Genomic DNA, 14,108 nt, shown 5'->3' on the forward strand with positions numbered 1-14,108 from the left:
CTAGGGTCGCCAGTGCTCAGACTTAGGTCACTAGCCCTGTGCTAGGCACTCCTGCCACCTGGGAAAGGTTCCAAAGGTGGAACAGCTCCAGGGGGTGCCAGGGATCACAGCAAAAACTTGAGAGGCTGGGGATGAAGGAGTTTGGGCACAGTCCCTAAAGCATCTCTGTGGTTGAGCTTCTGTGAGAAGGCACATCCCCAGAGAGAGAGAGAGAGAGAGAGAGAGAGAGAGAGAGAGTGTTGTGTGTGTGTGTGTGTGTGTGTTGAGGAGAGGGGGTCTCTAGAGGAGGCAGCTAGGGGGAGGGCCTGAGGCTGGCAATGGGGAATGGCGTGCAGCCTCTGAGTAAGCACAGGCACTTAAGCCCTTGAGGTTTCTGGGAAAGCTAGAGCCACAAGGGCCACGAGATAAGGCAAGTGTAGCAGCAGAACCCAGGTGCCAGGTCTTTCCTCAGAACCTATACTTCTCCACGAGGCCGGGCCTTCCACGCTGAGGTAGGAGGGATCCTGGCCAGAAGGTCAGCCAGCAGCTCTGGGAGGAAGATTGCTGCGGTGGGGACTCTGCTGCCATGGAAATCACTTCATTTCCTTCCACTCAAATAGCCTGCTGACTGGCTTCCTGCTCTGTTGAGTAAAAGGGTCGCTGACTCTCCCCAGAAGGTCGTTCAGTTCACATCCCCAAAGTCCCTCTATTCAGGCCCTGGGGAGGTGTAGCGACTCCTGAGGGCGCTCTTTCCTGAGGCTGGCTGACAGAAGTGGGGGAGGTTCCTGATAGTTCCCAGGCGCTAGTTGAAGTCCCCAGAGAATGGTCATGCAGGTTGGGGAGTCAAGTAGGTGGAGAGAGAAGGTCGGGGGCAGAGGACCCCTTCCTGAATCCAGAGCTCACATGGTTACCCCCCACCCCCCCATTTCCAGAAACTATCTCTTCCCCCACACAAGCCCTCATGGCCCAGTCCCGGGAAACCGGGAGCCCAGAGCACTTGTGGCCACAGAGGCACTGGCACGCAGCCCTCAGGGTGGGCGGGGCCGGCTGCAGGCAGATGGGGATGAGGTGTGCTCCCGGGAGGCCTCGGGCTGAAGGTGGCCCTCTGAGAGAAGCACCCCAGCTTGGACAGGAAGGTTACAGGCCGGGGAGAGCAACCTAGGGCGCCCCCTCGGAGCAGTGGGAGTGGGAAGAGGGGCAGGGGTGGAGGGAACCCGCGATGGGAGGCGAGTGGGCTCTCCGCAGAGGCCAGCTTAGCCCGCAGGAGCTGCCTGTGAGCAGGGGGCGGGAGGGCACTGCTGCCCTGTGGCTGCTGGGCTTCCCGGATCGCGGCTCTCTGCGAGGGTCCTGTGACTCTGTATCCCCTCCCTCAAACCGCCCCCCTCGCGAGGCCACGACGCTGGGTGCCCTGTGTCGACAGGCAGAACCCCACTGCCCGCCCCTCGCAGACCCGCCTCTGCCCGCCTCGATGGTCCCCGCGCACTCAGCCAGCGGCCTCTGCTGTGTCTGCTGCTCCCGCTGGGTCTGCTGCTGCGGCCGGTTACCCGTGAAGACCACGCCGGGCACCTCCAGAACCCCAAGTCCGCGGGAGCGCACGCGGGCCCTGATGCGGGACTTCCCGCTCGTGGACGGGTGGCTGCAGTGTGTGCCGGCTGCTGGGGGCCGCTGGGGGCCTAGCCTGGCCCCGGGCAGGGCAGGAGGTCCGGAGCATGCAGAGCTAGTGGGGAGGCTCCCTCCCACCACCCCTGGATGTCCTCTCCATCATCTATGGATGCCCTTCCCCTTCTCTGTCATCCCCTCCCTGGTGGGAACCCCTCAGCCCAGGCCTCAGCTGCTCCTAGTATAGTCTGTGTGACAGTGGGAGGTGGGGGACCCACAGGCTGGCCCAGGCCAGGCAATGTGTCCTGCCTCATCCCAAGACCTAAGGAGCCCACCTATTTGCCTTGACCTCCCTCCAGCCACAACGACATGCCCCTGGTCCTGAGGCTGTTTTACCACCACGGGCTACAGGATGTTAATCTGCGCAATTTCAGCCATGGCCAGACCAGCGTGGACAGGCTGAAAAATGATCTCGTGGGTGCCCAGGGACACACAAGGTGCCACCATGGCTGCTGGGGAATGTGGGGCAGTTTGGGGGCCTCAGAGACCACAGGTTAGTCACATTGGAACTAAGTTACCATAGTGACCTAGAAAGTGCCATGCCATGGATGCTGGGGGAACAGGGGTCACAGTGAGCCAACCTGACGGGCATCCAAGTACCACAGAAAAAGCAACGCATTACATGGGACTTCTGGGCACACTGAGTGTTGTGCCAGCTGAGGAGGCTATGAGAAGCCCAAGGAGCTCCAAAGCCCAAACTAAGCCCTTGCCTTCCCTCAGTTCTGGTGAGCCTACGTCCCATGCCGGACCCACGAACGCGATGCTGTGCGCCTCACCCTGGAGCAAGTTCACCTCATCTGCCCCATGTGTGCCTCCTATTCTGAGCTGGAGCTTGTGACCTCAGTTAAAGGTAGCCGGGGGACTTCCCTGGTAGTCCAGAGGTGAAGACTCCACGCTTCCACTGCAGGGGCCTCGGGTTGGATCCCCGGTGGGGGAACTAAGAGCCCTCATGCTGCGTGGCACGGCCAAAAAAACAAAACAAAATGGTAAAGAGACTGGTCGTGGTAGGTGTTAGGGACTTCAGTTAGCTACCCCTGCCTCTGAAAATGATCATCTGACCTACCTGCCCCCAGCTCTCAACAATACCCGGAAGTTGGCTAGCCTCATTGGTGTGGAGGGCGGCCACTCACTGGACAGGAGCCTCTCCATCTTGCGTACCTTCTATGCGCTGGGTGTGCGCTACGTGACACTCACCCACACCTGCAACACGCCCTGGTGAGCACAGTGCAGATGGTAAGGGCCCAGTGAGGCAGGGATCTGCCCAAGATCACACTGGGGCCCAAAGCAAGTTTATCCCTGGGATCCAGCCCTGAACCTGGGGTTGGGAGGGGAATGGAGGTTTGCAGAACAAGACTGAATCCCCAGAAGGGCCCTCCTACTGCCAGGCACAGCCCAGTTTGGGTCCCTCCTCTTGCATCAGGGAGTTGCAGGTGTAGACGGTTCGACACAACCTCTTTCTACGCTCTTGTAGCCAAGTCATGGCCACCAGTCAGACTGCCTCCTGGCCATCCTGCAGAGCACAGAGCTCAGCAAAGGGTATCCACCCCTTCTACAGCAATGTCAGTCGGCTCACCAGCTTTGGCGAGGTAAGGACCCGGCTTCCATACCCTGCCCCACATGAATGTACAGCCCTGCCTGTTCCCTACAGATAAATACACACAAGATAAATGCAGCCCTCATGCCCTCTCCCCATCCTGTCCCTGCAGAAGGTGGTGGCAGAAATGAACCGCCTGGGCATGATGGTGGACTTGGCCCATGTCTCGGATGCTGCGGCACGGCGAGCCCTCCAAGTGTCACAGGCACCTGTCATCTTCTCCCACTCAGCTGCCCGGGGTATGTGCAAGAACACTCGCAATGTTCCTGATGATATCCTGCAGCTTCTGGTGAGAGACTGCCCTGGCCCTCAAACCTAAAGCAAGAGATTCAAACCAGGAGCCCTTGAACCTGAGCCTCTTCTCCCTCCATTTCCTCAAACGCCAGGTTAAATATCTTCTGCCCCCAAAACCCACGGTCCACAGCCCCTGAACTCTTCAGCCCTAGGTGGGGGTCTAGGTGGTAAGATACTCCTCCAAACCCGGAAACCCAGGGCCAACACACCACCCAGACCAGGGCTGCGGCTCCTCCATTCACACAAACCCAGAGAGGAGATGACTCTGACCTCAAAGCCAGGGCTGAACACCTTCCTCACAGGGGCCGAGAGAGTGAACAGGCAGCTGGCTGTGCTGGGGGCCAAGCTGACTGTCCACGGGTCCGCCCCTGCAGAGGAAGAACGGTGGCATCGTGATGGTGCCCTTGTCCGAGTGGGTGCTGCAGTGCAACCCGTTAGCCAACGTGTCTACTGTGGCAGGCGAGCCTCACCCTGGGCTCTCTGAAAACTCGGATTTGGAGCTGAAGCTGGTCCAAATTTAGGGAGGACTTCAGAAGAGCCCCAGTGGTTTGACCCACCTATTGGCAATAGGTACAGCACCCAAAAACCCAAGAATGGACAGTACACAGCACCTTGGTGCCATGTGGAACTGGAGCCACAGAATCAAAACTGCGATACGGATGGGTATCAGGGAGGCTGTCAGACACTGCTTTATGTCAAACACATAAAGAAAATATCCACTATCAGAACCGTTGGTTGACTGACTTTTTTTCACATCTTTCTGACAAAATTCGTGAAGTTGTGAGTACCACAAGGGTCATTACACTTCTGTTCAAGATGTAATCTCAGGCTCACAATCACTGTTTAGCTTCTGTATATTGCAGTGTACATAAAGGTCTGTATTAGTCTGGTTGGGCTGTTATAGTGAAATACTATAGACTGAACGACTTCCACAGCAGAAATTTATTTTCTCACAGTTCTGGAGGGTGGAAGTCCAAGATTAAGGTACTGAATACCATAAGAATTGGTTTCTGGTGAGAACAATCTTCCTGGCTTGCTGACGGCTGTCTTCTTGCAGTGTCCTCACACGGCCTTTCCTCTACGAGCAGAGGGAGAGAGATCTCTGGAATCTATTCCCCTTCTTATAAGGACACCATCAGTCCCTGTCAGATTATTACCTCACCCTTATGACTTCAGTTAACTTCAGTTACCTCCCTAAAGGACCTATCTCCTATCTTCTACAGTCAACTTAGGAGGGGCTTCAACATATAATTTTTCGGGGGACACAATTCAGTCCATAACAACAACTTAAGATAGCTTTCTCTGATTTTCAGTCTTTCACTAATACCTCCCTCTTTGTCTACGAGTTATTCAAGTTTCCTTAAATTTTTTTTTTAATTTTCTTACATTATCCCTTCCCTTTAAATGCTGTCTTCACTTCTTAATTGGCATTTCTTGCAAATGAAGGCACCTTTCCTCACAATATATTGATTACTCTCCCCACTGTAACACAGCGTCTTCTCCCATGACTTTCCTGAAGCGGTTCCACTTTTGTTCATAAAAGTTTAGCCATCCAATCAGATGCTTTATTTTCAGTTCCCATAGCATTTTGCCTTTGGGAAACAACTGACTCCATTAGATGGTGCTTCTTTTAAAACTACCTTCCTTTATGTTTTATAGCAATCTTATGATTTCTGTTGGCATACCACCTAGCTTCTTTCTGATCATTCTTTTTATTTTTAGTTTTCAGTTGTTTCTCTCCTCACTCCTTAGCGTCAGATACTACATACAGTTGGCCTTCTTCTCATCTCTTATATACTCTCTCTCTTACTCCAGCAGCTTTGTTTACCATTTAATATATTATCTGCCAGGCGCCTTCCATCTGTTACCAACATCTCTCCCTCTTTGTCATTTCAGCCTTCGCTATGCTCTCTGAGCTCTCACAGGCAGATCTATTGAACACAGGAATCTCAGTGGAAAATACGAGTACGTTATTTCTCTACTGAGTAAAGCCCTTACAGATCACATGGTCCTGATCCATCTTGCAGCCACCTCATCTGGACTATTTGACCTCCCATGTCACAATAGCAGAGGACCAGACAAGAGGGACACTGGCTCCTAATGACCTCAGCTCAGAAGTGATACACTTGATTCTGCTTCTTTGCCACTGGCCACAACGAATCAAAGGAAAACAGTTGAACTACAAAGGAGGATGAAAAATGTAGATAAGCACATAGGATATTTGATGAGTGCTATCTCGAGGTGACATCACCTCCCATCAAACTTTTATTTCACAGAGAAAACACAGACTATAAAGCAAAAACACCCCAAACTACCTTCTTCTCTTTACGTCCAAGAAGAGCTTTTCGACATAGTGTATAAATACCTAGTCTCACTTCCTCAGTATCTTCCATTCATTTTCCCACCTCATTGGTATTGTTAAGGTTTTCCTCTTTAGCGATTGTATTTTGGCCCCCTCCCATTAAAAAGCTGCCTCCCTCCCATTAAAAATTACTCTTGCTTGATGCCAAGTAATTCTCTAGTTACCTTTTCTCTCTTCCTAATTTCACAGTGCAGTTTATCAAAACTTGTATTTATTCTCATTGTCTGTATTTTCTTATCTTTATGTACCTCGTGACTCACACAATTTTGCTCTTTTCTTCTTACTTATCTGCACTGGAATTGCATTCACCAACATTTAGTTTGTGATTAAACTGAGTGAATATTGTTTGGTCATTCTGTCACCTTTCAGCAATAGTTGATTTTGTTGATCAAACTTGGCATCTCAGAAAAATCTTTCACCTTCACAACAGTAGCATCTTAACCTGCTACTTCTTCCTCCTGCCTCTGGACATCCTTATCTCTTTCACTGGGCACTCTCACTCTGCCCTCTGCCAAGAGATGTGTATTTCTCAGAAGCTCTCTTCTGCCCTTGATAGATGGTCTCATCTACTCTTGTGATTCCAGCCACCATATATATCACAGATCTTGACCTAAAACTTACATCTCTCTCTCCTGAGTCTCTTACAAACTTAACTAATTGCCAACTGAACAACTCTGCCCAAGTATAACATGGACACTTAAAATTAATTATGTGATGTTACTGAACGATTAATTTTACCTTCAATACTTACTTCCACTATTCATCTCTCTACATCATTTAGACCACCACTATTTGTACACTTGTCCAAGTTGGATACTGGGGGAACACTCAAGACTCTGGACTCTGACAACCCTCAGAATGGGAGAAAATAGTTGCAAACGAAGCAACTGACAAGGGATTCATCTCCAAAAAATATAAACATAAATAAATTTGTAAACTATATAAGCAACTCATGCAGATCAATATCAAAAAAAACAACCCAATGAAACAATGGACGGAAGACCTAAACAGACATTTCTCCAAAGATGGCCAACAAACACGTGAAAAGATGCTCAACATCACGAATTATGAGAGAAATGCAAATCAACACTACAAGGAGGTATCACCTCACACCGGTCAGAATGGCCATCATCAAAAAATCTACAAACAATAAATGCTGGAGAGGATGAGGAGAAAACGGAACGCTCCTACACTGTTGGTGGGAGTGGAAATTGGTACAGCCACTAGGGAGAGCAGTATGGAGGTTCCTTAAAAAAACTACAAATAGAACTACCATATGACCCAGCAATCCCACTACTGGGCCTATACCCTGAGAAAACCAGAATTCAAAAGGAGTCATGTACCAAAATGTTCATTGCAGCTCTATTTACAATAGCCAGGAGATGGAAACAACCTCAGTGTCCATCGTCAGATGAATGGATAAAGAAGATGTGACACACATATTCAGTGGAATATTACTCAGCCATAAAAAGAAACGAAATTGAGCTATTTGTAATGAGGCGGATGGACCTAGAGTCTGTCATACAGAGTGAAGGAAGTCAGAAAGACAAAGACAAATACCGTATGCTAACACATATATATATATGGAATTTAAGAAAAAAAATGTCATGAAGAACCTAGGGGTAAGACAGGAATAAAGACACAGACCTACTAGAGAATGGACTTGGGGATATGGGGAGGGCGAAGGGTAAGCCATGACAAAGTGAGAGAGTGGCATGGACATATATACACTACCAAACGTAAAATGGATAGCTAGTGGGAAGCAGCCGCATAGCACAGAGAGATCAGCTCGGTGCTTTGTGACCACCTAGAGGGGTGGGATAGGGAGGGTGGGAGTGAGGGAGATGCAAGAGGGAAAGATATAGGAACTTATGTATAACTGATTCACTTTGGTATAAAGCAGAAACTAACACACCATTGTAAAGCCATTATACTCCAATAAAGATGTTACAAAAAGAACACTTGTTTTTTCTTTTGTTTTGTTTTTTGTTTTTTTGTTTTTTACCTTTTAGTTTAAATTTTAGTTCCTGCCCCCAAACATCCATTAAGTCCCCAGGAGAAGGAAAAGGGGATGTGACTAGCAATAGAGAGAAACTTCCTTCACAACAATGGCCATGGCAAGCTTAGGCACTTTTGGTGAAATCTCTCTGGGAAGTACTGGCAGAGGAATAAAAGGCAAACTGACACAGAAGTATTGCCTGGTGTGCATTTCCAGGCTCTGCCTTCTTTCTCATGTCTTGGCGGCAGGTGGAGGAAGAGGAGAAAAGGTTAAACTTTTGTATCAACCGGCAGAATAAGCTTATAACATCCTCTCACTACCTCTGCCTGGGTTCTAGTCTCTGCAGCACTACATAAGCTTTGCCCAAAGTAATGAACAGTTGAAAGTCCAATGTAATACTTCACCAAACAACTTAAAAATGCTTGCACACTGGAAAGGATTCAGTTGCGGAGAACACAAATGGACCCAGAGCAACTTTTGCCAAAAGAGAATATTGTGCTAAATGTACAGCCATCGCTCTTTTCCATATGAAGAAACAGTCAGAAGGATAAAAGAACTTGGTCAAAAATCACACAAGTAAGTAGGACAGAATCTGGTCTGTCTGTCATAAGGGTTGTGTTCTTTAACCACCAGGCTAGCTTTTCCCAAACCTGATTCATGCACAGAATAACTATACACCTCTGTTTGCCTTGAATATTCCCTGTTTATACGTATGCCTGCTGCAGTTTTTAATATTGCCCACTTTGACTCCCCAAAGCAACCAAGAACTCACAATAATTTGGTCACTCTATCCATGGACCACTGTGGTGGGACTGCCCAGGAAGCTTAAAAGTGCAGCCTCCCGAGCCCTACTCCAGATCTAGATAAGTTTTCTTAGGGTTGGCTCAAGAATCCAGGTACAAGTCTTTCTCGGTGCTTTTGTGAGTCTCTCGCTCTCGTAAGTTAATAAACCGTTTATTCCGCCTTCCCCAGATGCCCAGCCAGGTCCTGTTAAGGTAGGAGTCCCCCCGCCACATCACAGGGATGCTCCCAGTCAAGTAATCTCTGGAGCCGTGGAGAATCTGAATGGTCTCATGCTGGCCCACCTGCCATGACAAACCTCCTCCAGAGCATTCCCTTTCACAGTTTACATTCTACCACTCCCAAAGGCAGTCCGCTCCAATGAGGCCTGACTTCGTCTGTCCTAACGTGTACCCGCTGATTCAAGCAGTTTAGGAAGAGAAGGTGCTGTGCTTCTCAACCACGGTGGCCCAACCTCTAAAATGGTAGTCGAAGCAGTCTCTACCTCCTGGGAACAACGCCTCTGCAACAGCCCCATTAAACGAATGTCCCATCTTTGCTTTTTCAGGGTGGGGGTCGGGCAACAGGGAGTCCCCCTCCTAAAGAAGGTTCTCTCTCATTGCCACACTATCAGAGGCTGCCCCAAATGTGCTTGCTTCCTGTGGGCCTGATCAGGCTAAGGGCAGAGTTGTCTCTTTCCTTCTCTGAGGCGGACCAAATCGTCTGAGTAACACCTCTTCACACTGTTGACCATGTTTCTCACGGGGGCTGCTGCTGAGTCTTTATCTCATCCTTTCATGGTGGAGAGACAGAGGATTCTAATGACTTTTACTTCTAGGGGAGAGGGGCCTGGAGTGATTATGTTGTCATTTTGTATTATGTCCTTTTGTCATGAATTTGTTTTCAATTTCATGTTCAAATGGGCCCACCATTCCCACTTTGTGAGGTCATTCAGCACCCGCATTTTGCACCTTTAACATCTCTCTCAGTATCACTTGGAAATGTTTGAAATGGCAGGAGCTTGTCCTCATATTCCTATCAGCTGTAAACCCGGAGCCCCGACATGAACCTAACCATTGAGCAGAACACCTCTCCACTACCTGTGTACCACTGCGAAGGCCCCTTAACCTCTTGGTTTCTTTAAGTCCTCAGTTGTAAAAATTTCAGGGTGCGATGAATTTATATTGGGGGCAGGACAAGGTCGAGAAGAGTGTGTCTTTGCTTTTATTCTTCCAAACTGGAATGTCTTCCCTCTCTTCCCCATGGGTCCAAATCTCACTTGTCCTTCAGGCCCACTGCAAAGGAGCCTTCCCTGATTCCCCTGTCCACACAAATCTCTGCCTCTTAGGCTAAGTGCCATACAACCTAGCTGTCTCTTACCTTAATCTTGCCTCTCAAGCCAATCACAGAATGTGGGTCTCTCTTGCCCTCCTGTGGCCCCTGGGGCTGTGCCAGACCACCAGCACGCCCCACCTGGGGTGTCTACTAGACTACGGCATTGGTGGGGAGGCCCAGCTGTGAGGGGCCAGGCAGAGTACCTCTGCCTCTACCCTGTTCTCCTCCAAAAAACTGCCCCTCCTCCTGAAGCCTGCCCCTCAAGTCACAGGTTCCATATATGACCTCACTGGGTAGTGATGCCCTCACAGGCCTTCTCACAGATTCCACGGTAACAGATTCCATGGTAACTGACAACCAAACAGATTCGTATCTGGTGGAGGACTGGTAGGGAAGTTTCTCTGACTATCAGAGACAATGTCTGACTTCATAGGCTATATATACTCAACCCTGTGCTCTGTTCCCTGGCTGGGCAGTGCAGCAGGTACACCCAGACCGGCCACCTCCACAGGAGGTATGGGATACAATCCACCTCACCTGGCTGGCACATGTTTTTGTGGGGCCTGCCAACTATGTACAACTGAGCACACTCCCACATGTAAGTAATACCAGTGACCTGGGACACCTTCAGGGACCCACAGGGCTCACTGCTGAGGACAAGTGAAAGGTCATCCCTGGACAAGTGTGCAGGACGGTTCTAAGCTTTATAATGTAGCCTTCCCCTTTGGGCTACAGGATGCTTCCATTCAGACCCTTTCCTGAATGGCCTCTTAGCAAAAGACAAGTGCATTTTTGTTGGCAAACGGTAAATGGAGCAGTTTGAGGAACAGGGCCACAATTAGAAGCACACCTTCAAACCCAGGCACCTCTGTGCTGTCATGCAGACATCTCTATCGGTCCTCTCAGACACATCCCATACTGAGTTGCTGAGTACTCGGGGACAGGGTGGTGCCATATTGATGGGAAGACCGGAAGAATGAAGGGGGGGGTGATGAAGTGCTAATGAGACGGGAGGGCTGAGGAGATGGTGTCCCAGGAGGCTGCGTTGATGTGAGCCTAGACTTGGTACCCAGACCCCGGTTCTGAGTCTCCTGATCACTCTGCCTCAGTATTCAGCCTTGTTCTAATCTAGATAAAAGTACCAGAGGGCTAGAGTTCAGTGTGGTTGAAACAGGCGGTATAACTGGGGCCCAAGAGGGGTTGCCAAGGTGAGAGGGGTTCTTAACAAATTTGTATTAGATTATTTCTTTCCAAAACTTGAAAGACATTTCCATTAAAGCCTCAGAAGTGACAGACTGCAAGAAATGTTTTCTCTGTTGTGGAAGGGAGAGATGGAGAGGATCATGAGTGCAATTTCTTTCGGGTTCTACTGTTTTCCCTGGAAACGGTGAAGAGACTTCCTCATCTGCTGCAGCCGTAGGCGCTAGGGATTGCTTTTGCAGCCAGTGTCCCTTCTCTAGGGACTCATAGAGGTGATGGGCCAAGGCTGTGTTTTGGATGTCAAGTAGATTAAAGGTCTTCAGCCAGAAACTGGGAGAGACATGAGAGGGGGAAATTGTGGCAGGAGACTGTGCACAGCACAAGTGACTGATCAGTTCTGATTTTCTTTGCAGCAGCAGTGGCTCCCGTTTGTCCTCCCACACCCGGGCATTACCATGTCCTCTACCGAGGGTGTGGAGAAACGCAGTTGGGCTGGCATGGGGAGACATACTGCCTGGTTGGTGGCTACCGGGCCTACGGGGATGTTCCTTTGGCCCCACCAGCAAAGGTGGAAGCAGTGAAGCCAGTCCCCAGACGTGCGCCCAAACGAAAGCACTCTTCAGAAAGTTCGGACGAAGAGCTGGGCTGCTCCAGACCCAAAAACCGGCGATTGGAGCATGGTGGACCTGCTCCCTGAAGCAAGAACAGGATGGAGAGTCAAGCAGCATGCACCCTGCCCCGAGGTTCACATGCTCCTTTACTGCCAGCCCTTTCTGTCCCCAGTGGGGTCCCTTACTGCTCAATAAAATGTTTGTGTGTAACACATTTCTAGGGTCGCCAGTGCTCAGACTTAGGTCACTAGCCCTGTGCTAGGCACTCCTGCCACCTGGGAAAGGTTCCAAAGGTGGAACAGCTCCAGGGGGTGCCAGGGATCACAGCAAAAACTTGAGAGGCTGGGGATGAAGGAGTTTGGGCACAGTCCCTAAAGCATCTCTGTGGTTGAGCTTCTGTGAGAAGGCACATCCCCAGAGAGAGAGAGAGAGAGAGTGTGTGTGTGTGTGTGTGTGTGTGTGTGTGTGTTGAGGAGAGGGGGTCTCTAGAGGAGGCAGCTAGGGGGAGGGCCTGAGGCTGGCAATGGGGAATGGCGTGCAGCCTCTGAGTAAGCACAGGCACTTAAGCCCTTGAGGTTTCTGGGAAAGCTAGAGCCACAAGGGCCACGAGATAAGGCAAGTGTAGCAGCAGAACCCAGGTGCCAGGTCTTTCCTCAGAACCTATACTTCTCCACGAGGCCGGGCCTTCCACGCTGAGGTAGGAGGGATCCTGGCCAGAAGGTCAGCCAGCAGCTCTGGGAGGAAGATTGCTGCGGTGGGGACTCTGCTGCCATGGAAATCACTTCATTTCCTTCCACTCAAATAGCCTGCTGACTGGCTTCCTGCTCTGTTGAGTAAAAGGGTCGCTGACTCTCCCCAGAAGGTCGTTCAGTTCACATCCCCAAAGTCCCTCTATTCAGGCCCTGGGGAGGTGTAGCGACTCCTGAGGGCGCTCTTTCCTGAGGCTGGCTGACAGAAGTGGGGGAGGTTCCTGATAGTTCCCAGGCGCTAGTTGAAGTCCCCAGAGAATGGTCATGCAGGTTGGGGAGTCAAGTAGGTGGAGAGAGAAGGTCGGGGGCAGAGGACCCCTTCCTGAATCCAGAGCTCACATGGTTACCCCCCACCCCCCCATTTCCAGAAACTATCTCTTCCCCCACACAAGCCCTCATGGCCCAGTCCCGGGAAACCGGGAGCCCAGAGCACTTGTGGCCACAGAGGCACTGGCACGCAGCCCTCAGGGTGGGCGGGGCCGGCTGCAGGCAGATGGGGATGAGGTGTGCTCCCGGGAGGCCTCGGGCTGAAGGTGGCCCTCTGAGAGAAGCACCCCAGCTTGGACAGGAAGGTTACAGGCCGGGGAGAGCAACCTAGGGCGCCCCCTCGGAGCAGTGGGAGTGGGAAGAGGGGCAGGGGTGGAGGGAACCCACGATGGGAGGCGAGTGGGCTCTCCGCAGAGGCCAGCTTAGCCCGCAGGAGCTGCCTGTGAGCAGGGGGCGGGAGGGCACTGCTGCCCTGTGGCTGCTGGGCTTCCCGGATCGCGGCTCTCTGCGAGGGTCCTGAGACTCTGTATCCCCTCCCTCAAACCGCCCCCCTCGCGAGGCCGCGACGCTGGGTGCCCTGTGTCGACAGGCAGAACCCCACTGCCCGCCCCTCGCAGACCCGACTCTGCCCGCCTCGATGGTCCCCGCGCACTCAGCCAGCGGCCTCTGTTGTGTCTGCTGCTCCTGCTGGGTCTGCTGCTGCGGCCGGTTACCCGTGAAGACCACGCCGGGCACCTCCAGAACCCCAAGTCCGCGGGAGCGCACGCGGGCCCTGATGCGGGACTTCCCGCTTGTGGACAGGTGGCTGCAGTGTGTGCCGGCTGCTGGGGGCCGCTGGGGGCCTAGCCTGGCCCCGGGCAGGGCAGGAGGTCCGGAGCATGCAGAGCTAGTGGGGAGGCTCCCTCCCACCACCCCTGGATGTCCTCTCCATCATCTATGGATGCCCTTCCCCTTCTCTGTCATCCCCTCCCTGGTGGGAACCCCTCAGCCCAGGCCTCAGCTGCTCCTAGTATAGTCTGTGTGACAGTGGGAGGTGGGGGACCCACAGGCTGGCCCAGGCCAGGCAATGTGTCCTGCCTCATCCCAAGACCTAAGGAGCCCACCTATTTGCCTTGACCTCCCTCCAGCCACAACGACATGCCCCTGGTCCTGAGGCAGTTTTACCACCACGGGCTACAGGATGTTAATCTGCGCAATTTCAGCCATGGCCAGACCAGCGTGGACAGGCTGAAAAATGATCTCGTGGGTGCCCAGATACCAAAGGGACACACAAGGTGCC

General features: G+C 51.6%; 1 pseudogene across 1 annotated transcript; it reads left to right on the plus strand.

Annotated features, from left to right (window-relative positions):
* Positions 1 to 2,376: 2,376 nt before the first annotated feature.
* LOC309799278 (dipeptidase 2-like) lies at positions 2,377 to 11,899 on the plus strand (annotated as a pseudogene). The gene is made up of 6 exons: positions 2,377 to 2,488; positions 2,712 to 2,853; positions 3,155 to 3,224; positions 3,345 to 3,521; positions 3,901 to 3,985; positions 11,616 to 11,899. The product of its transcript is annotated as a dipeptidase 2-like (transcript).
* Positions 11,900 to 14,108: the final 2,209 nt, after the last annotated feature.

This window comes from Mesoplodon mirus (genome assembly GCF_964341445.2).
Source record: "Mesoplodon mirus genome assembly, chromosome: 3".
Lineage (NCBI taxonomy): Eukaryota > Metazoa > Chordata > Mammalia > Artiodactyla > Ziphiidae > Mesoplodon > Mesoplodon mirus.